Source organism: Spermophilus citellus, assembly GCF_964194105.1.
Source record: "Spermophilus citellus genome assembly, chromosome: 7".
Classification (NCBI taxonomy): domain Eukaryota; kingdom Metazoa; phylum Chordata; class Mammalia; order Rodentia; family Sciuridae; genus Spermophilus; species Spermophilus citellus.
The window spans coordinates 87,462,505-87,485,599 of NC_138188.1; the positions used below are offsets into that span (position 1 = coordinate 87,462,505).

Genomic DNA, 23,095 nt, shown 5'->3' on the forward strand with positions numbered 1-23,095 from the left:
TAATATCTCTTTTAATGATCTATTCTGAAATAGTTTTCGGACACTTTCCATTGTGTGATACTTTCTGTATTTTAATTCACTGATGGCTTTTGAGTGTGGCAAAATTTGAATCTTTCTGTGTGGATTCCCAATAATCCACCTCCCTCATAATCCACATAATTCCAGTTTCCTATAATCTGACAGTCTGAGAGTTGGCAGAACTACTTTTGGTGGAAAGGACCTCAGGACACAGTGCTTAAGATCTGAAACTTCAACTCCCATCTGGAAATGGAAGTGGAATAGCATCTACGGGAAAAAGGGCAAAATGTGGGATGAATGGCTTTTGGCTTCCCTGCTTTATTTCCCATGTTATCACAGTGACAACAGCAATTTAAAAAGTAAAAGCAATGGCATGAACATTTTATTTTATAATATATTAAAGAACAGTGCTTTCTGGACTGAAAATGAATATAACAGGCGTTAAGTATCAGCTGGGAACGATTTTTCCCTCATAGACAATGATAAGAAGTCTGCTCTTGGAGGCTTATGGGTTTCATAATGGAAATGCTGAACCAAACTTAACAGAGGCATCATGTGAGACTATGGCTATAATAACAGCTCCGAAATCTCCAGGACAAGAAGACGATGAGCTCCTTTCTGAGGAGGAGGGAAAGACTGGGATGTCTATAAAACATGCATGCCAAAAAAAGAACAAATATGTGTTTTCTGTGTTACAGCCCAACATTTTGAATTATTTGGAGGATGATTTGGGTGGCTGTCCTTACAATGGAGTTAAATTGGTTTCCTATTTTAGCCTCTGCATTGGTTCAGCTTCACTCTGTTCCATTCTAAAAATGCATCAGCATTATCAGTCAGCTGCAGCGCACTTGACTCTGCGCGTGCTTGCTATGAGATTAGGGTAAGTGTATCCGAACTTCAGAGCACAGATTTAGAAAGTTTTACAATGTCAGGTAGACTGAACAAGCAGAGCAAACCAGAGCAAACTCTAGTGGGGTGAAATCTCTCCATGGCATGATGTATTTTTAAAATTAATCCATTTGGCCTTGGGCCTGCCTGGGTGGACTTCCCTTTGAATGTTTATCCATAACTATTTTATATACTTAAATTTTATTGTTGGATCTCCTGCTTATGAAACAATCAAATAAAATAACCATGCCTTAGCCATGAAGACAATTAAAAACGGAATATAATAAAACTGAAGAAAATCTGAGCCATCTTCCTTCCTACTAACTTGCTCAACTGCCCATGTGTGTCAGCAATCACAGATTAAAAGAAGCAATTAGTCTGAACAGGGAAAACGTGAAGCTGATACTTAATACATCAACAGGCTGTAAGCTTGAGAGCTTCCCTTTCTGATATGGTTATGAGCAGTATTGCAAAAATCTGTTCTATCATATCTCATCATTCTAATCAGCTTTCAAAAGCCAATACTGGCAAATTGCATCTCTATGTCATAAATTCTTATTCTTAAGAGATTTATGGACCTTACACTTAACTGACATAATGATTTATATCTTTGTGATTAAAAGATGTATGGCTTTATTTGTCTTGAGGTTGTTTCTAAGGAATTACTCTCCTAAAACAACAACAACAAAAAAATGTCAAGAAGCGGCATTTAGTGCTTTTCTTTACAGAAGCCTTCTACAGTGCTTATGAACATGTTAATGAACCAGTTGTGCCAAGAAGAAAGGTAAATGTGCAACTTCAACAGTATTTACTTAAATAAAAGCTATGGAACTATTTAATGCAGATAAGAAGGAGACAAGTGAAGGATTTTTCTCACCAGGTACAACTGTTCCTTCCTGTATTTCAATCTTCTGTTCCCTGCTGATCCATTGATCTCCCCTATTACCCATAGGACACACACACATGCACACAAACACAATGAAATATTTTAGAAGTGTAGAGAAATTAGTTTTACCCAATATTTCCTCAGTCCTCATGCTCAGTAGCAGTCAATGGTTCCAAACTATCTTAAATTTCCAGAGGCAATTCAGAGCAAAAGAAACATCATGATAAGCAGGTTCGTGCAGAGCAAGTCTTCCTTAAGTTATAATGAACAAGCTCACCAGTACTTATGAACAATCTTTTCTGTTTACTGGTCACTTCACCAGTGCAAGAACCACAGAATTATTTTTTATAAATTTTCACCTGAAATGATTTTTCAAACTTTTTTGGTAGAATCTTTTATTCAAATAAAATGATGTTTAGAAACCTAATGGAAATTCTTGAAAATGATAAATGAAGCAATAAATTGAGAAAGCTAAGGAAATTGTGAAATTAGTAGAGATGCTTTATCAGTTATTAAAATGTACTCTAAAGACATAGCATTAAAACAGTATAGTGTTTTACAGAAAAACATACATATAAGTAAATTGGAACAGGAAACTCAGAAATAAATGATATGATAAAGATGGTGTTTTCTTTAGATACATGATGGGTTTACTTAATCAACATAATTGACAAACATCTAGAAAGAAACGTATCTGGAGTTTGTTTCATTTTAATAAATGAAACTAAGATGCATTAAATGTTTAAATTTAGACATTTTAAAGTTAAATATACATAACAAATATGTATATACCATATATAAGTGTATATAATATGTGTGTTTATGTACACACATTTATACAAGTGTATTTATACACACTCACACAAACACATGTAAATCTATGAGTAATCTAACAGTTTTGATGGCTTGTATAATAAATACAAAATTCCTTATTGCAAAAGCAAGTAAATCCCCACCTAAAGCAAAGAATAATACTATATTATATAAATGTCTAGAAAAATATTTCTATGGTAAAATACATCATAATGCATAAAGCAAATGACTAAGAGAAATATTTACAAGACATATGAGATATTGCTTTAAAATAAAATGTGTTATTATGAATTGATGAGAAAATGACAAACAAGAAACAACAGAAGAATAAACAAAGCACACAAACAGGTGTTTCACAAAAGAATAAATCCAGAGATTAAATGAACCATACTTAGGATGGTCATAAGTGAAATATTGCATTAGCAATTTAAATGTTCTAAAAAGCATATGTTGAGGATGATGGTATTGATGACCTCAGATACTTACTGGCACTTGAACCCAATACAATAAAGGCATTTTATAAATCATAGACAACTCTGATGCACTGGGTCTAAAATTTGATTTATGAGCTATACATCATAGATGTTTTTGTAGTCTATGCTTTCCTCCTTAGAAAGCAGTGTATTATTTTTATCAACATTAATGTAACTGCCATTATTTTTGTAGATGAAGTATATGTGCCAATGTGTATCTGACTTGGAAAATTTCTCTTAGGTCAATGAGAAGTGTGCCACTGGCTTTTCTTTTTCTACAAAATGTATAAATATTTATTGCTAAGTTTTTTTCCTCCTTTTTAAAACCAAGTATCACTATGTAATTTTAATTTATTTTCTAAATTAAAAAAATTTAAACTTGTAAATTTTAAATAGTTTTAAATTACTTTGGCCAAGGAAAATATATCATCAATAAAACAAATGAGGTTATCCCTTTGCAAGACAGAACTTAGTCACTAACTAAACTAGCAAAATGAATTGCCTACCTGCAGTGCCTGGGATTATCTGAGGGTTTGGTTGGAATGAAGAGATTTAGTAAGCAAGAATAGGTAGTGTCTTTTTCCATGCCATCTTTTGCTTTAATAAGTAACAGTGATATCTTATGACAATATTAAAGGAGAGAAGGAAACTCAGAAAAATGCTGAAGGAAAATCCTGCCTTTTATAAATAAGAATAAGTGAAAACTCAGCTCGGTAACTCAGGGAATTTAGCTGGCTTTAAAAAATTTCCTCTGTTGCCAAGGGAGCTTAATGGTAGGTATAGAAATGGGCTTAAAGCAAGTTCTTAGAGCGAGCTTTTGCACAACAGCAGTCACAGCTTTTATAAGCAGCAACCCCAATCATATGGAAGAGAGAAAAAGCTAGAAGTGAAAATTGCATCATCCCTTCCATATCAGACAAGTTAATTACCTGGTCCATAATCACAGACTCTGCTCCAAATGAAAAGAACAGCTTTTCTCCTTTTGAACAGAAAGGGACAGAAGGTGCGATACCTGTGTAATTCATTAACAGTAAGAATGTTTTGAAGGAAGAGCTTCTGAATTTAGATTATGCTGTACTTCAACTTGTAATAGCCAAGGTTGTGTGTGTGGGGGGACTTTTGCAGTTACCCCAAATAAATTTTAAACGTGAGAATTTCCTTCTGTGCCTATCAGAAACTATCTAAAGACCATGGAGCATTTTTCTGAGGTGTTTTTTTTTTTAATTCTTAAAAATTATGTTTAAGCTATCATATTACTTTTCAGTGTACTGAATAAGCTTTGGAGCCTTGTTATTAAAGAGCTAGTTCAATGTATCACATCCAAAGTTGTTTCTAAAATAATTGTAAAATGGAAAATTTGGGATGTAAGAGATATGATATGATGACATATCACCGAATTGTGATATGTCACCCACCTACCCAGAACAATTTAAAGACTATCTATACTGTAGTATCTAAGGCTCCAGAGGTTTCCAAAACCAGAAAAAGAGGGCTTGTGGGGGTCATTGGGCAATTCTGGCTGATTAGAGTCAGGCAGATGGAGGGTTAAAACACACAGAAAGAATGAGCCTGTGCTTTCTCTTTTAAAATAAACCTGAATTGCCATTTTCCTGTCTAGATGAGACGGACTGAGTTTTCTCTTTCTCCATCCCATCTTCAAATAAAAGAAGCATAACTTTCTAGGAGAGTGGCATTTGATTCCTCACAAGAAGGTGAATGGGCACAGCTTCTGTTTCTTCCCCCAAAGAAATCTACTGGGAGTGGCTTCAGAAGCAGAAAGAAGCCTGGACTTGGGAATGAATGAATGTAAGAACTGTGAGACATCTATCTGTAGGGGGTGCTGCCTGCAGCATCGATTGGAGAGCAGCTGGCCTGGGTGCAGCTGTGGGCAGGTCTTCAGTTCTCTTGCTTCTTGCTGTTTTGAACATTGCTTTAAGACTGTTCTTACTCCTTATTTGCACAGAAACCTGCGGCAACTTCTTGATCCTAGCAACGCAAATTCCAGGGCTGCAAATTCTCTGCTGGGTTAAGACACAAACAGAAAAAAATGTCAGGTTCCATCCTGGCCCTGGCTTTCTTTAAATGCTAGAGCTAGTGAATTTTGTTTTAGGAAAAATGTGCCATCTTGAAAAGTTATTCAGATTTGTTGGTGGAATGATAGCATCTAAAAGTAATGGGGAGAGGAGGTTTCATACTTTGAGGATTCTTTCTCCCACCCGGTGGCTTAAACTCACCAACAGGCTCCCCTGTAATTCCTATTATCAGACAGTGTCATGAGGCACAGGGGAAAGTTATCTAGATAGTGGGGACAGCAATCTTTAAAAGAGAGGTGACTAAAAATAACATCACATGAAACAGAATTCTTGGAACAGATGGACTAAGAACTTAAAATAAGCTTAATTGAAATACTCAAAGGGATAAGATAGGTGTTAATAAAATATGAAAGAAGTTGCAAGAAAGACCCAAGTGGAAATTATAAGTATGAAAATTATAATAGTTAAAAATAAAAATCAGAAGAAGACAAATTTTCCAAAAGGATTCAGCTGAAGGAAAGTTTAGTTTGCTAAAAGATTAGACTGAACACTCAAAAAAGTAATAGAAAAATATAAAATGTGGAAAAATACAGTAGTAAACTGAGCAATTTGGAGGATAGAACTCAAGGCAAATACTCAGTTAATAAGTTGTGGGGGACAAAGAAATAAAGACTATTACATCCCAGAGTTAAAGAATGATGACAGATCTCTTAATTGAAAAGGCACTTAAGGTAAACTTTCTGTGCCTAAGTTTACTCACCAGTAAAATGTGGACAATATAATATGTATCTTAAAAATATTATTATGAATCCTTTAGAATAGTGCCTTGCACATAATCACTATTTCAGTATCATTATTGTTATCTAATTGTATTACAATTAGATTTTAGAACAGCAAAGAGAAATGGAAATGCTTCTAAAGAGGATGAACATATCACTTACCATGGAAATATGTTTAGATTGGTTCCAGGCTTTTTAACAGTACAATCGTAAGGAGAACTGAGGGTATTAGACACAATCAGGCTTTGTATGTAATATTTACCTACGAAGACACACTTCTGAAAATTCTTTGAGAATATTTTGAGATGAGGAATAATACATGAGTAATGGTGGTTCCAAAACTTCAAAGATATCATGATTATTTTTAAAAAGTATGGGTTGAAGAAAACATCCAAATTTTAAATAGCATCATCATTGTGTTGAAGGTAGGAGAGAGGGAGGGAAGACGAATATTATGTGAAACTCGAAAGACAACAATATTACTATACATAAGAAACTAAGAAATAAAAATCAGGGTAAATCCATAAGAATAGGTGGTAAGTTAAGGGAAACAATCAAAAGAATAAATTGACTGAATTTTAATATGTAGGAATGACACAACTATTCTGTGAAGCATTCTGGTAGTTATTAGTCAAATTATATATGCATATAGATAAGGTCATATAACATTTTTTCTGGGTCCATGTTTCAAAGGAATTATGACACAGGACCACATGGGACAAATGTGAGGATATTTACTGAAATTGTAGTTGAGATCTCCTAGAGGTGTCCAATGCTGGGTGGGTGAGTGGGATGAGTTCACAGAGTGACAACCACAGCCACTCTAGCAGCAGCCTCCAAACAAAGTACATGGTGGGGACAGAAATATTATTGTACTGCATTATGGTATGCACAATCCTGGGCATGGACTCTTTGTGGGAGCTACATTGGGTGACAGTTGAACATCTACAAGTGTCCTTAGAGATGGAAAGAGGAAGTCCCCCTGGGACCTGAATGGCATACTGACAAGACTTGGAGGCTAGCCTTAACTTAAGTTGGAGCCATGAGATTGGAGTAATGTGATGTGTTTTTATGGAGTCTGGGAATCATGTGGCTCTCAGCTTTGCATTGGTAATTGTGGATGCATAAAAGAACAAAAAACAGAAAAAGTGAAATTAAAAAGACTGGTTTTCTCACAAGATGGGTTAAGGCAACATGTTCAAATGTGTCCTATTGGAAGGGCTCTTAAATATGAATTGGGGGGCTGGGGATGTGGCTCAAGCGGTAGCGCGCTCGCCTGGCATGCGTGCGGCCCGGGTTCGATCCTCAGCACCACATACCAACAAAGATGTTGTGTCTGCCGAGAACTAAAAAAAAATATTAAAAATTCTCTCTCTCTCTCTCTCTCTCTCCCTCCCTCCTCTCTCACTCTCTCTTAAAAAAAAAAATATGAATTGGGATAGAGATAAAAAGAATTCAGACGGAAACACCGGTTTTGGCTCAAACTCATCCGCCCATTTTTTTTTGCATTATTTCAAATTATTTTACATATGTGTATGAGCCATCTTTGTGTTACTGCAATGAAATACTTGAGACAATGAACTTTATTAATAGAAAAGTTTTATTTATCTCAGAGTTTTGAAGGTTCTAGTCCTAAAGATATAGCAGAGGCTTGGTGAAGATCATGCCTGGCCTGCATCGCCTCATGGCATGAATGGCAAGTACAGGGAGATTAGATTGGAGCAAAACACTTCTTGAATTGCTGTGAAGAGAGAAATTGAAAGGCCCCAAACTTTGAGAGCATGCTGCCAGTGATGTAAGAACTTTTCACTGTGCCTCACCTATTAAAGTTTTCACTACATCAGAATAGTGCTACCCTGGTGACTAAGCCTTTAACACATGGAACTTTGGAGAAAACCATCCATATTCAAAGCATAGCACATAATAAAAAATCCAAAATCTTGCAGTATTATAGAATCAGTATTGTTTTCATCCTTGCAAAAATCTTAGCTATCATTTAGTAGTAGACCCATTGGAGAGTGATTAAGTGCTTAGTTCTGGGACAAGCTATGTATGTTCAAAGCCCAGCTTTATCACCATGCACTATTTTAATAAAATGACATAGTCATAGGGTCTGGTACAAAGCAACGGTCAAGCAAATGTTTTCCCTATTTTCTTCTATTTCATTATCAATCTGACCGAAGAAATGAATCTTCATTTATGTGATACGTAAATCACATTTATGTGACTGCGTCCAAATTGGGCAAAGCTGTAGTCTTGGATTCATCTGATTCTCATTGCTCAGTTGGGCTCAATTTAAGACCGAGCTGCATTAGTCTCTTGAGGAGAATTAGGTTGAGTAAACAGAATTTTGGATTCTATGTTTGATCATTTCACATAGAACAAACTTGGTCTAGTATTCCATAGTGGGCTTTGAAATTCTTGATTAATAAAAAGCTCTTCAAGTTACAGGCAGTTATTTTTTATGTGAAATAAATTTGTTCTGTTATCCTTAAATATTAATTTATAGTGCTATAATATGTAATTATAAAAATGATTATTGTCATTTGTATGTCTTAGATGCTACAGTTTTAGGCCAATTAAGTATCTGTTTTACTCTGTAATTTTCAATCACTTCAAGTTTCATGTTTATATATCCTTTTTGACTTTTGAACTTGAAATATCATAGTCTAGCAATGTTTATTACATATTCATTCTTTTTTCTAGCTTGAAAGAATATAATTGACATTGTCAGTTTAGCAAGATAAATAAATTAGAAATTTAGAATAAGGACAATGCCACAAATAATAATTAAATTTGTCAAAATATAAATACGAATTAATAAAGTTTGCAGTGATTTAGGTACTTATACTTATTTTCAGATCATCTCCATTGTACATGGGAGACCAAATTGCTTTAAGAGTGAATGTATCAGCTGGGCATGGCAGTGCTCATCTGTAATCCCAGCATCTCAGAAGGCTGAGGCAGGAGGATTGCTAGTTCAAAGCTAGCCTCAGCAATATAGCAAGGCCCTAGGCAACTCAATGAAACCCTATCTTCCAATAAAATATTTAAAAGGACTGGGGATGTGGCTCAGTGGTTAAGTGCCCCTGAGTTCAATATCTGGTATCAGGAAAAAAAAAAGTGACTGTATTCTCCAGGCACAGCATACACCTATTAATTCCAGCAGCTCTGTAAGCTGAGGCAGGAAGATTGCAAGTTTGAGGCCAGCCTCAGCAACTAAGCAAGGTCCTAAGCTACTTAGCTGGACCCTGTCTCAGAATAAAAAATAAAAAAAGACTGGGCATTTGGCTCAGTGATAAAGCACCCTGGGTTAAATTCCAAGTAATTGAAAAAAAAAAAAAGTCAATGTGTTATGCATGTGGTGCAATAGGGGATGGAGGACTTAGGTTTTTTTTTCATTTAGATATGTGTGTGTGCACATGTGTGCTCATATGTGTAATGTGTGTGTGAGAGGGAGAGCGAGGAAAAAAAAGGAAGATAAATTTAGAAAGAGAAAGGGAGAGAAAGGAGAAGACCCAAGTTACTTTTAGTTTGGTTTTCTATTTAAATACTGCAAAATATGTAAATATGACTTATAATATTTTTGAAGATGGGAAAGAATTTAAGGAACACCAACCAGAACTTTAGTTCTGTCATCATTATGATATAAAATGAAAATTCCATTTCCTCTGGGAAGTTTTCCCTGATCCTCAGCTGGAAGTAATTCCCTCCTTCTATGACTTCCCAGAGCCTCTCCTAAAGCACTTAGAAACTTGTATTGTAGTGATTTACAGACGCTCTCCAGGGTCTTGTGATATTGCAAGATTATAAACTAATTGTGCAGAGGATTTATATCGGATTCTGCTTCAGTCTGAAAGGCAGTGGCTTATAATAGAAGAGCTTGGAGTTTAGAGTCAGCGAGAACTCAGTTTCCAGCCAAGCTCTGCCCCTTGCTAGCCGTCTGAGGTATGGCATATCATTTTTCCTATGCTTCCATTTCCTCATATATAAAGCTGTGATGATAATACTTAGCATTGGAGAAAGATACTGTGAAATAACTTATATACTGCCCCTTACCCCCTGCACATATTCCATATATGTTAGCTCTCTCTCTTTTTTTATCACATTTCTCATCAGTAGTCCTTTTCTCCATGCAGAAGTGTTCTTTGCATAAAGCATGGGTTAGCTATTTGGCAACTGTATCTCTCATTATTGAAAAGAAAGGGCCACAATGACGTTTGACAAGCATGGCTTGTGGAATGCAATCACAAAGCAATTTTACCTCCACCACCACTCATTCATTTAATTGATTCAGTAGGCAGTACTTTCTTTTCTCCTGCATTAAATTTAAAGGAAACCCCATGACTTTTCTGATCCCTTTCAGACAATAAAAATTCCCGATCAGCAATTTATAGAATTTATTTCATGGGATTATTAAAACTTCAGATTTCATTTGAATTACAACAACTTGCCTCACTGTATCACAGTTCAGTCATTGTTTATTAGGTTGTTGGAGGAGCACACTGACCTCTTCTTTCTTTCATGGATACATGCTTCTAACTCTTGATAAAATAAATCAAAAGGCTACAGAATGGTTAAAGGGGGAGCAAAAGTCCTTTTCTGAGATTTAGAGATGTTCTGACAGGGAACAGATTGCCATGCAGACATCATGCTGGGAACTGAATGTATCAGAGAGAACAATTTTATGGAATCTAACAATACCTTGCAAGCTTGAGAAATACCAGATTGACTAGTTTGCCTCCTGACCTGGACTTTCCAGTGGCTTTATAAAATTTCTGATCACCCTGACTCATATCAGTTTCTAATTACTGGACTTGCTCCGATCCTCCCACTCTCCCTCCCCCAAACAGGGACCTACTGTGATTTTATCTCTCAAGGGAGTTTTAATAGATTCTTAGTTTAGTTTATAAATTAGTTTATAATATTGCAATATCACATTCTTATACAAGCTCATTATATCTACAGTCCCTTTCATATGAATGAGATATTTTCTCTGGCTAAATATGCAGTTTCAATTAGCCTTAAATTGTTAATAGGTCTTTCACTGATTCATTCAAATAATATTTATTGAACAACCACTATGTGTCAGAAACTCTTCTAAGTGAACTAATAAACAAGCATTTCCAACTTGGGAACATGCATTTTAAAGGAGAGACAGAAGAACAAACAGTAGATATAAGAAGTAAATAACATAGCATATTAGAAAGTGACATATACTATAGAAATAAAAAAGTGGAGCAGATTAAAGAGGATTAGGAATGCTTACATAGGGGTAAATTACAGTTAAGTACAGCAATCACTGTAGCTCGAATTGAAAAGATAAATTGCTACTCCTCCCATTCCTGCAGACACACACCTTTTCAAGTGTGTATGCTGCTCAAGAGGAGGAATCTCTCTTTGGAGTCCCCCAAAAAGGGTGCAGCCATGAGATTCACTTTGAGTACAAGATAATAACAACTATGATCAAAAACATGACAAGAAGTGCTTGTGTACTGGGATTTGCCTTTCCTTGCTGCTAGGGAACTCTTTGTCACAAAGTAAAGAAATTTCCTTTTGCTTGCTAGGAGATGAGAGTCCAAGTAGAAATCAAACTTCCATTTTTCCAAAACTTTTCAGCTAACATTCTAGCTGACAGACAATTCAACGGAAGTCATTCCACATCATCTACCTCCAGTTGAGCTGGCACAGACAAGAAGAATAGGCGAGCCAACCCACATAATCATGATCAATAACAGACTGTGGATGCCTTAAACCACTGAAATTTGTGGTTAGCAAACTGGTACACTGTCATTTTAACAAAGGCTTGAAGGAAGTCAGGGAGTGTGACCTGTGGATGGCTGGAATATCAGCCTGTGGAAATCCCCTGAAGCAGAAGGCAAGCTGTAGGCTTTAAGCAGGAAAAGGGAGCCACTGTAAAAAAGAGGGAAGTAAGGAGAGAGAGAGAGAGAGAGAGAGAGAGAGAGAGAGAGAGGGGGGGGGGGGGGAGAGAAGAGAAGAGAAGAGAAGAGAAGAGAAGAGAAGAGAAGAGAAGAGAACAAGGAGATAAAAGGTAGGGCTTTGGGAGGGACCCTCTAGGTTACTTACACCCTTGGAAATAAAATGGCTTTTATTCTGAAGAGTCTCACCTCTGAATTCCAAGTACCCCTCTAGGGAGCCCCATGTCATTTTTTCCCACTTGGGTAGCCAGTCCTTTGCTTGGATAAACACTGCATGTGCCAAATTATTCCATTGGCAGCTTATTATAGCTCTTCTTCACTCCTCCCTCAGACAGGCAGCTAGCAAGATGCACCTCTTTCTTCAGACTTCTAAGTGTGCTCTAGTGGTCAGTTTTCAATGTCCTACAAATTTCAGGTGAAGAATAATAAAATGTATTAGTCAATCCTAAAATAAATCTCTCTCTTTCTCTCTAAATTTAAGTAAAGAGATAATAAGCTCCCCAATATCTCTATCTTTGGAGAAGAATGAAGTTCACAACACACCAACAACTTTTTTTGACAAAGATTCCTGCAATTTCTAGCTTTTTACTTTGTTTTGTCAATCTCATTTAGGCTATAGATAGATGGGCATGTAAGAATGCAACACTATTTTTGTACTTTCCTTTTGGAAATCCTGAAGGTTCATCTTGCACCTGAATTTGGAATGTAACACTTGTTATTTTATCAGTGTTGTTATTGGTTCATCTGAAATTACAAATAAACTAGGGTATCTTAATGTGCTTCTAGAGATACTGTCTGACATGGAAGTCTGATTTTCCATGACTAAAGTAGAGAAAGAACAATATTTTTAAAACACTATCTTCCAAATTATTTAGTTTAGATGCCATCTCTTACAATCTGACTCTAAGTCTCTTGCAGAACATATAACAATTGTTCTTCTTTATTGAATAGTTAGTTGTAATTTCATTTACTTAGCCATTCACTTTTAAATTTATACAGATATCAAATAGTAAGTCTTCTCAGGTACCATGTATGAATTAGTTTCCAGGGGCATAGAGAAGACTGTCATGCTTCCTAACTCCAAGGATTTCATAGTTAATTCGTCAACAAATTCAAAAGCCATCTTAAATAGATATGCAAAAAATGTTGTTGAAGGTATTTAATCATAGTTTCAGATGAAAATAGAAGAAAAATTAATTTAAAATTAGCTTAAACATTAAAAAGATATCATATTATTGTGGAGATCCAAATTTTGTGCAGCTTCAGGGTTGACTTAATCCATTTATTTAGCTCCATTTTCCCTGTCTCTGTTCTGTTTTGCCACTTACTTTTAAATTCAGCTTGTAATGAGACGGTTATATTACCTCTGGAATTCACTTCCATGTCTAACAATGTCCAGAGGAAAAGACAAAATATCGATTTCAGAAGCACTAAAAGAAGAAGGCCCAAGAAATATCTCTTAACATTGGATTGTCCTAAGTTGTCATATGACACTGCAGAATTAATAATACTACTTGTAGAAAAATCAAGTGCATTCAATCCCCAGGGGGTAAATAATCAAATGCAACCCTCAAGTTGGAATTGGGGTAGCTTTCTCTGAGAACTTAGATTTGTGAATATAGTGGGTTACATGAATACTTTTCAGATTCTGATAGGAAAAAGAAAGGTTGGGATTGCTTGTTAAGAATGTTCACTACTGTGGATCTAGATAATAGGAGAGAAGAATTTTACTTAGTAAGGTGGGATCAGGAAATGACTCTTTGTGGGAGTAACACTTAAGGTCTAACTAGGACTTCTAAATAGGAGTTATCCAAGAAGGAGGGAAGAGGAAGGATGAAAAATCCTTATTAGGGTAGTGGACATCTTAGGCAAGGTACAGTATTTTCTGGATCATGGGATTTGGGAAGAAAGGCAAATAAATTGGGTTTATCTAGAACAGAACTGTGCCCAGATATTGACAACATTATTGAAGGGACTCATCAGCTGTTTCTCTCATGTAAAAGGTTGAGAATTTTCCAGAAGTAGATATACTAAACTTTATCTGCCAGAGCATCCCCTAAGAGATCTCCTGGGGAATCAGAACCCAGAGATGGTCTAGGCAGAGTACTTGTTGTTTACTAGTTTACACAGAATAGCTGATAGATATTGTTTTTCTGCCTTGATCTAGAAGACACTTTAAGACCATTTCTTTAAGAAATACAATTTAGAAGAACTAAGGACTATGAAGCCAGACCGTAAGAATTTGGGTCCAACTTCTGGCCCTGTTGCTACTTGAGTTTGAGGAGCTTATGCGATTTTTGTGTTCCCCATTTATTTTCTGTGAAATGGGTGTAATATAGCCCTCACTTCAAATTTTTAATGGACTAAATATGTTGCCATATATTAAAACACTTGGAAGAATACTTGGTAGGCACCACATAAGAACTATGAAGCTGTTGGTTAGTGGCATTGTTGCTGTTCTCCTGAAACTTCTAGGGGAGATAAAGCTTAGAATACTAGAAGCAGGCAAAACAGCCTCTGATCTTCTTTTCTTTTAAAATATAAATCTGAAAGTAGGAGAAAGCAAACAGAAAGTAAGAAAAGAAAAAACAAATTCTGTTCAAGTTTTAAAGCAGACAGATCTTCTTTCTCCAAACTTATAGTTTGGCTTCCTAAAGAGCAGGGTGGTGGGAGAATGCATGGATTTGGGTCTAAATGGGTAAAGGTGAGTAGCAAATTTGCTTACTCTGAAAGAAAGGACTGTGGGTTTTCTTGGGGTGCCAGCTGTACATGTGAGCAGGATTCTAATAGCATCCTAAAAAGCAGATACTAGAGTGAGAGGGAGAGAAAAAGGCTTCCAAAGCCAAAAGGAGAATTCAGGGCTAAATCTTCCTTGGTGATGTTACTAAGAAAGATGAGGGTGGAAAGTCTCCTTCATCTCCTCACTGCCAACCTCTGCCCTTATTTCGAAAGTATAATATTTCATGGCCTGCTAGGGCCTTCTGCTTGACCTGCTATATACAATTCTGTTCACCTTTCTTGTGGGTAGCATGTCAGGATCCACGGGTTTGCATGTCTGTTTGTATTCTGTGTAACGGTATGGAAGGATTTCCTTCCTTGTAATTCCATGATTACATTTTTAAATGAATAGATATTTATTACTCTGAAAGTAATTTTCCACATCTGTTCTTGTCTTCCAGATTCAGAGAATCAGATATGCATGTAGCCTATTGTAATGTAGTAAATTGTGTCCCTTAACAATATATGTTCAGGGCTGGGGATGTGGCTCAAATGGTAGCGCGCTCGCCTTGCATGCGTGCGGCCCGGGTTCGATCCTCAGCACCACATACCAACAAAGATGTTGTGTCCGCCGAGAACTAAAAAATAAATATTAAAAAAACATTCTCTCTCTCCTCTCTCTCTGTCTCTCTCTGTCTCTCTCTCTCTCTCTCTCTCTCTCTCTCTCCCCTTTAAAAAAAAAAACAATATATGTTCAAAGGGCTGGGGCTGTGGCTCAGCAGCAGAGTGCTTACTTAGCACATGTGAGGCACTGGATTCAATCCTCAGCACCACAAAAAAACAAGCAAGTAAAATAAAGGCATGCTGTCTATCTACAACTACAAAAAATTAAAAAAAAAAGATATGTTCAAGTCTTAATTCCTAGTACTTGCTGATATGCCCTTATTTGGACATAGGGTCTCGAGAAGTAATCAAGTTAAGAAGAGGTCATCCTAGATTAGGATGGGTACTAAATCCAATGATTAATGACCATGAGAGGGAGATAGAGACACACAGAGGGAAGAGGGCCATCTGTGATGGAGACAGATTGAAGTGATGTAGCTATAGGTCAAGGCATGCCAACAATTGCTAGCAACTATAAGATGCTAGGGAAATGCAAGGAAGAGAATTTTTCCTAGAGCCCTCAGAGAGGACATGGGCCTGTTGGCATATTGATTTCAGAACTGTGAGAGAATAAATTTCTGCTTTTCTTTTCTTTTCTTTTCTTTTTTTTTTTTTTGCCACTAACTTTGTATCAGCTTGCTATTGCAGTTCTAGAAAACTAATAAACTTGTGCTGAAATATTTAAAAACTCTAGTGTATAGGCTATACCATGTACTGGGACTTTTGTGTATAAAAGCCAGATTTCTATATCATTCTCTCCTGGCTGTAACCAAGTCTGATATCAATATTCTCATCAGGAAAAAAATAAATCTGCAATAAATTCAGATTTTCAAATAAAAGCATGAAGACTGGGAAGGACACTTTCTTCTTCCTGTTAGATCTTACAGCAAACACATATCCTGTCTGCCGTCAATATGGATATTTATCATCATCTTATCATCATCTCTTTCTGAAATTTAAAACACTTCTTTCACTGTATCAGATTTGTTTTGTTGGATGAGAATCATGATAGCTGAGTCTTCATAGGATACTGTTATCAACTTCGGTTCTGTTTTGTTTTGTGCAGACTTAATGAAGCAAATAAAGATTTACCAGTCCCCTGGACACTTTTTTATTCCTTAGCAAAGGAATTTAAATGTAACGATTGCTGATGAAGAATGACAGAACATTTTGGTTAGTGCACATAAAATTGTTGTTTATTCAGCTCATAACAAATACATTTTAAATTTAATTTCGAGTTTCCTCTTTCCTCTCCCTATGAACCTTTGCTTCGGAATGCTTCTCACGGCCAAAATGCTTTCCCAAATTGGATAGACACGCCATTGCTTCGGAGACCAAATTAGCCTCCGAGATGGGCTGCCTGGTGCTCACACTGTCAGCAGCACCACGGTCCGCAGGCCAGTTGCCAGTTTGTAACAGTGTCCAGGGAGATATCAGTTTCCTAACTGATTTCCTCCCTCTTCCCAACCTAATTATTTGGAGACCTTCAAGCTTTCCAGAAATATCTGCAATTAGTCAGATGGTATCTAGGGCTTTGTTTAAAATTACAATAGAAATTTTATCAAGACCATTTGGTCTAATCTCTCTCATCATCTTCCCAGTGGATTTTCCTTTTCTCTCTGGAGATTAGAAATGAAACATCATGATTATTACATAGTTACAGAGAATAATAAAGATAATAATGCTTGAAATTACTATTATACCATTAAGAGGAATGATATGTGTAAAGATAATCCCTTGTAAGATGTAGATAGATTTTCTTCCCCAAGCTCAAACAATGATTAGTTACTAGCTTCACAACCTCCCTTTGTTGATGGTTGTTTGCACCTTGATTTTCTAAACTAGAGGTCATGAGTTTAATCTTCACTAGATTCTCAACCTCGTATTTAAATGTAGTAATTGTAGATTAAACAGATGTTTTGAAATATTTACTATTATTAAAACTTGCTTCAAGAGAAATTGTGAATATATTTCCATATACAGGCACTAGTAATAGTAAGTGGTCCTGTTGTCCACTAACTCAGGCAAAGAATGGCATTTTCAAATGAAATGTAACCTCCCCATATGACTTGATTTGCTAGGACTTCTTTGTGTGGAGTCATGTCTTTTCACATCTTAGGTTTTTCCATTTTCCAAATTATCTCAGCTTGGGGCAAGAAGGATACTAGTCACAACCAGAGAGGCTGCTTTCAAAAGCAGGGCTCCCTTTCTATTGTCAGGTCAATGTGGTGCTGTAACTGTCTTTTTATCTAACTTCAAGAGGCTCCTTGTGTGAAGCTGTCTCAGTCCATCAGAAGGTGTATGAAGTTATCACTTCCTTCTGGTCTCATGCATTTGTAGACTATGCAGCTTTTCATCAAACTGCAAATATATACAAGATGAATCTAAAATTTGTCCTGAGTGTTTAAGTCCCTCACTGTAAAAGTAAATGAAAATCCACCTATCTTTTCTGTGGAAAATTATGTTCTATTGAGTAACTTTTAGCTCTTAAAAAAAAGTGAATAAAATTTGCAAGTGTCATTTGTATGAGGAAAGGCACCTGAGGAGATCTGAAAGCAGTTCCTTACAGTCTTCCATGAACCTGCACTTGTTCAGTGTGCTCCAGCACTTTCTGGTTTCTAAATGGGATCTAGAGCTACTGTTGGGTCACTCAGACATACTAATGGATTCATTTAAATGGGTCCCAGCTGCAGTCCATGAGTAATAACAGATTACCCCAGATACTTTTATTTACTTGGTATTTAGCAGATGAGATTTGCGAAACATATTAAGTTATTAGTTACTGGGGACTTTTAAAGTCTTGTTTTTGACTAGTTGATGTGAAAGAGCAGCCAGTATGATAGAGTCCTAGGGTTATTCTGTTTACAATAAATTGGCTGAATTTAAAAAAATAAATATAGTAATTGGTGCAAAACAGTTTTTCAATAATTATTGTTGAATGAAATAATAAATGAATTAATAACAAGAAAAATTTTGAAGTAAACATATTATATTTTATTGTAGTAAATTTCTTTTCCAAATACTTTTACACTCTTTATGTCTATGCAGCAAACACTTGGTTAGCCAAATTTAAAAAGAGAAAAAAATCTACTTAGAATGACTTTGATTTTTAGTTCTGCCATTTGCCATGTTCTTTAGCAAGTCACAAACTGCACCAGTGAATTGGAATTTACAAATGCATATACACATTTCATTAAAGGTTTCTTTTAATGCAACATTAAGTATAAGCTTGACAGCCTCTTAGTCTCCTATCCCCAACCTTATTTCCTTTTTCATCTCCTCAGAGTCAGCCATTTCATGAATTTAATATGAACTCTTCCAGTTACAAATGTAGATGTACACATCAATGAAAAAATGCAATATTGCATACCTAAGACTTTTAAAAACTTACACAGATGTTATCAAAGTGTACACGTTATCTTGAAGCTTGCTTTCCCCCTCACTATCAGAGTTTTCAAGATTTGTTCTTGAAACTACACACTATCATATATTATTAATTTTTTAATTCATGGGGAACAGCAGAGCATGGTTCTTAAAGAAATACAGACTTGTAGCCACACCATCTGAGTTTATAACCTATTACTGTGGCACTTTGGGGAAATTCCTTATTCTCTCTGAGCCTCAGTTTCCTTATTTATAATATAAAAACTATAATAGTATGACATCTATGATTACATCGGCACTACTATGATGATGAAATAACTTATAACTACCCTAGGACAGTGTCAGTACTTAGGAGGAACAACATACCTGTTGGTCTTACTAACTGTTATTGGACTGTTTCACAGATACCTTTGTATTCATTTGTGGGCATCCTCCTCATTAGTATCTTAGACATTGCATTGCTGGCTTATAGAGTTTATTTAGGATTTTTGATGATCCTGAATTGTTCTCTATATTGTTTGTGCTAATTTTTGTGTTTAAGGATTTCCATTTTTTTCCTCTATCCTTACCGACTTGAATATTGTCAAATTTCTTGTGAAATAAATTTCATTTTTGTTATTATTTTATTTCTTAATTACAGGTGAGGATGAACATATTTTTAAGTATCCTTTGGACATTCTTATTTCTTTTTTTATGAATTGTGAACTATGCTTTGCTTGACTCATGATCTAAGTTAACTGTCCTATAGGAAAAGATTATTCCTAAATAATTTATTGAGTCAATCCCATTGATATGCCACCTACATCATATAAGTTTCCATAAATATAAAGATACACAAATCTTTATTTATAGCTTACATTTTCTTCTTATTATTTATTCTGTCACCAACACTGTCTCCCCACCCAAACTCTGCCCCATAATAGTTTTATGATAATCTTTAAATTTTTCCCCTTTGTTCTTTATTTTCAAATCTGCCTTGGCAATACTATATTTTTAGCTTTTTACATGGATTTGAAGACCTATGAGAAACCTTGTTAAGGGTTGGGGATATAGCTCAGGTGGTAGAGTGCTTGCCTCACATGCATAAAGCTCTAGGTTCAAACCCCAGCACCACAAAAAGAAAAAAGGAGAAAGCTTGTTCAAATGTTTTTTTTTTAAGTAGCACTTAATATTTATATTAATTTTGGGGAAATATATTCCATATTTGTGATTCCCTCTGCATTGCTATCCATTTATTCAGTTGATATACTTTAAGAGCATTTTGTAAATTTCTCCTGAATAATAAAATAGAAATGTGTGTGAACACACATTACAAAATGAAAAGATATATATGACTATATATATAATATATGTATATATGTGACATTTTGTTTTTAAAAGAACTAAGTTTATCTACACTACACAGGAAAATTCTGGAAAATCTGATCTTATTTAACTGGATTGCCCTTTGTTCTCAGTGAAACTTTTATCAGCTCTTTGCCTAAATAATACAATTGTTTGACTTAAATTTTATTCCATTTTATTTTCTTGATCATATCATAAAATAAAATTTATAAAATTACACAAGAAGTGTGCATTTTGAAAAGACCAAAGTAGGAAGTGAAAACACCTCAAAAAATCATATATCACCAAACTGGGACCAAATGCTAAAGGTCAACAGGGTTGTGATCTAAACTAATGGTCCAATGTGGACTCAGTGTGTTCACTTTCATTCCTCTCTATAACTCCATGTTTGCTTTCATCCCACTTTTACTTCTCTTGATAGATTTTTTTTTTAATTTGTATAGAATTATGCTTGAGAAACTTTGGAATATAGAAGATCATTTAAAAACATCATTCTCATCTTAATTAGAAGCTATCATGTATTAGTTAAATGGTAGAAAGACAATGAAAAAAAGAGTCTATATTTTAAAGACAAATATTGTAGATTTCAGCAAATATATTTTCTGGTTCTTATCTAATGAGACAGCTCATTGTAGTTCAACAATTTCTGTACATGGTGCAGAGCAACTTACACAAAAGTGCTAGATATTAAACCTTTGCCTTGTGATTTTATACAATTTCCTGCTAGTGTGCCCTACAGAATTAGAACATAGCAGAGAGTCAAGTTACTGGCTGAGATACTATAATGAAGTGATTTATTGCTTAGAAACCTGAGCCTCAGGTTAAAATTTAAACTCTACCATCTTCTTACCCAGTTCATAAGAAATTTGTCCAAACAGTTAATTCTGTTTTTTAAGCTAGGAACAATTTCTTATAAAATATGCATATACAATAAACAAGTTATTTCAAATAATGATTGTCAGGATTAATATTCCAGAAAAATATAGTCACTGTGTTGTATTCATTTTAATTTCCTAATTTTTATATATTTGTCTTTGTTTTATTTATTTAATTGTCTCACTGTTATATTAGTCTCTATCACAGAACTTTTCACACTACCCCCATAATTGTCTGCTTATTCTCATCTCCAAACTAAAATTTGTCTATTTGGTGAACAGGAATAAGTCTACATTTATTATTTTGTTTTTCAGTGAAACAAAGTGTCTTGCATTTGAAAACACAGGTAGAAAGACTTAAAAGTCGGTGCCTGCAGGTCAACCCGAGGACTGTGTGGCAGCTGTAGCTGACAAGAACAGCGAAGCAGAGGACTGACAAGCCCACCAAGAAGGCCCAGGCCAGGCAGGAGGCACCCGGCGGCCGCTCTCCTCACTGCTGAGCCAAGAGCAGTTGGTCTGCATCCAGAAAATCAAGGCCACGGCTGCAGCTTGCTGGAGGTGAGAGTTGGAAGAAGCACCTCAGCAGAGAGTTCGGGAAACTGTATTTTATAAAGCTAATGGATATGGTGCAGAAGAAAGAAAACATTACACTGTTTATCCACCTTCACACCAAGTCTTCACGTGGACCCAAACATGTGACATAAGAGATGTGAAGGTTGTCATCCTGGTACAAGATCCTTGTCATGGACCCCATCAAGCTCATGTGCTCTGCTTTAGCATCCAAAGATCTGTTCCACTTCTGCCCAGTTTGGACAACATTTATAAAGAGCTGTCTACGGACATAGATAGTTTTCATCTGGCCATGGAGATTTATCAGGATGTGCCAAACAAGGTGTCCTCTTGCTCAGTGATGTGCCAACTGCCCAGGTCCATCAAGCCAATTCGCTTAAGGAGAGGGTTTGAGAACTCTTCACTGATGCAGTCATGTACTGGCCTAATCAGAACTTGAATGGCTTCGTCTTCCTGCTCTGAGGCTCTTATGCTGGGAAGAAGGGCAGTGCCATTGACAGAAAGGGGCATCATATACTGCAGACTGCTCATCCCTCCCCGCTGTCTGTGTACAGAGGGTTCTTTGGGTGTAGACATTTTTCTAAAGCTAATGAGCTGTTGCAAAATTCTGGCAAGAAGCCCATCGACTGGAAGGGGCTGTGACCTTGCACTGAAGGGGGGGTCTCTTCTTCTCCAGGGGAGGTTTTTGAGAAGTGGCTGTTGAAGTATTTGTCAGTAATGAAGTCATTGAAAATTTCCTTATTTTTAAGTGTCTTGCATAAGAGGAAAGAGCTTCTATTCAGCAGCAAAGAACCAGGCTCTCCAGCCAGGGACAGCAGATATACACTTTGACCATTTCTGCATTTTAACCTTCCAAGCACAATAAGATAAGGACCCAAGGAAGGCAAAGCTGGCTCAGCCTAATAAGATCACTTTTTGCAAGACAAATTAAATCAAATACTGAGACTCTGTAGATTTAGCGGGGAGAAATGCACCTTTTTGTTAAAGCCAATGGTTTGGTGCTTGATGCTAACATTTTAGATAGGTTAGATTTTAGGTTACAGTGCATTTGGTCGTTTGGCTTAGAAAAGGCTCCTTTATCTTTGGAGGAACCTTCAGGCCATTTTCTGGAAGAATGTGGAGGACTTCTTGTATGTTTCTAGAAATCTGTCCCAGAAGCTAAGGATCAGTTTCCTGATTGTAGTAAAGGCAAGGATCCCTGAGGAGTTCCCCTCAGTGTGAGCCTCACAGACTGAACAAAGAAGCAGTGGGCTCTTTGTTTTTGTTTCCTGGAGTGAGGTGAAGTTGAGCAGAGAAGAGGGCTCTTTTTTTTTTTTTTTTTTCCTTGCAGGATGGGGGATTTTCTCCTATGGTTATCAGTTGAGGTGTTTTAAGGAAGGACAGATTGCCAGATTCTATTTTTATGGACTGGAATCACTTGGATTTTTTTTTTCTCTGCATCACTGGGGAATTTCACATTTTTGCAAAATATGCAGATACATATTTTTTTTTTTTTTAAAGGACAATGTATATGGGTCTGGATTTCCATGGAGTGTTTGCTGTTAGCTGGGTTAAACAGTTAACCTTGCATAAGTTTGGAAATAAAAGATCATTGAAGTTTTGAAAAAAGGAAAATAAAGAAAAGACTTAATGGTCAAACTGTTGATCTTTCTGTGGCACATCAGAGTTCGAAGAGAAAAATACCTGAAGTTGTGGAATTAAAAGCCTCAGGA

The 23,095-nt window shown here is 36.1% G+C and overlaps 1 pseudogene across 1 annotated transcript; it reads left to right on the plus strand.

The window, feature by feature from the left end:
- Window positions 1–497: 497 nt before the first annotated feature.
- LOC308653355 (uracil-DNA glycosylase-like) lies at window positions 498–22,025 on the plus strand (annotated as a pseudogene). Its single transcript has 3 exons — window positions 498–898; window positions 16,525–16,618; window positions 21,221–22,025. The product of its transcript is annotated as a uracil-DNA glycosylase-like (transcript).
- The last annotated feature ends 1,070 nt before the right edge of the window (window positions 22,026–23,095 follow it).